The sequence below is a fragment of the Poecilia reticulata genome, linkage group LG2 (genome assembly GCF_000633615.1).
Source record: "Poecilia reticulata strain Guanapo linkage group LG2, Guppy_female_1.0+MT, whole genome shotgun sequence".
Classification (NCBI taxonomy): domain Eukaryota; kingdom Metazoa; phylum Chordata; class Actinopteri; order Cyprinodontiformes; family Poeciliidae; genus Poecilia; species Poecilia reticulata.
In genome coordinates, this window is record NC_024332.1 from 41,890,508 (window position 1) to 41,891,632 (window position 1,125).

Sequence of the window (1,125 nt, forward strand, 5' to 3'; positions counted from 1 at the left end):
GAGTTGTCTGAAACAGAGACTGCGATTGGTTTGGAGAACTTTTCCACCTCTGAACATGAAAGTAGCATAAACTCCACTTTACTCAGGTTTAGGGGAAGGGATTCATCATATTGTTTATAATGCATGGTGATAAATTTCTTATGATAAAAGCTTAGATTTTTTGTTGTCATTAGTAATTCTAATTAAGGAAGTTTAACCTCCCCCCAATAAAGTCCTTACTGTCAGGATTCATACATTTATCATTTGCTCCACTGTTTGTTCAGTGACAGCATCAATAAATGACAATCATTTAAAATAAAAAATTACACTGTGCAGTTTATTGATACATGTTACACACACACACAATCTTTATGTGATTGGTGTCCTAAATAACCATATTACAAACAGGAATGTTTCTTAACAGTATTATTTGTGTTTGTGGGGCTTTATTTGCTGTGACACACAGTCACAGTCATACGGTTGTCTAAGTAATAAATAGTTATTTTTGTCAGTTATTGTTATTGCAACAAAACTACAAAATGTTGTAATATTGTTGCAATAACAATGACAGCTACTCAGGCTGCCATTGTTAGGAATCTAAAATCTATTGAATGATTCGAAAAGATTTCTTAAATATTTTAAATATGTTTTTAACTACTTATGTCAGTTTCACATTATTAACCAGAACAGATATAGTTTTAAAAGTAATGGCAATGTCCTTATAAACATTTCTGAGAAAACGCAACTCTTAGCTATTAAAACCATGTGATTTATTTTGATGCTTTTATTTTGAAATAAAACCGGACGTTGTCTGTTAAGACAAGGCAGGAGAAGTTATTATTATTGAGACGCTGCTAACATTGGACCAGATTAGGGCTGAAAAGATTCCTCGAGTGATTCGAGTACCTCGATTATTAAAATTCCTCGAGGAAAATTGACCTGCCTCGAAGCTTCGTTAATTTATGTTTTATCATTTAGCGCTCCGTGTTTCAGCCGGAACATTATTTGCGTTGMGCGGAGCTCTGACTTCCGCCTCTGAGTTGTTGACGGAAGCTACGTGTTAGCGGCATAACGTCCAATCTTCAAGTTCGGCCCGCGGGGATTTTACTGATTGGTGATAATTCCGGGTTTTCATCGTTTTTGTGG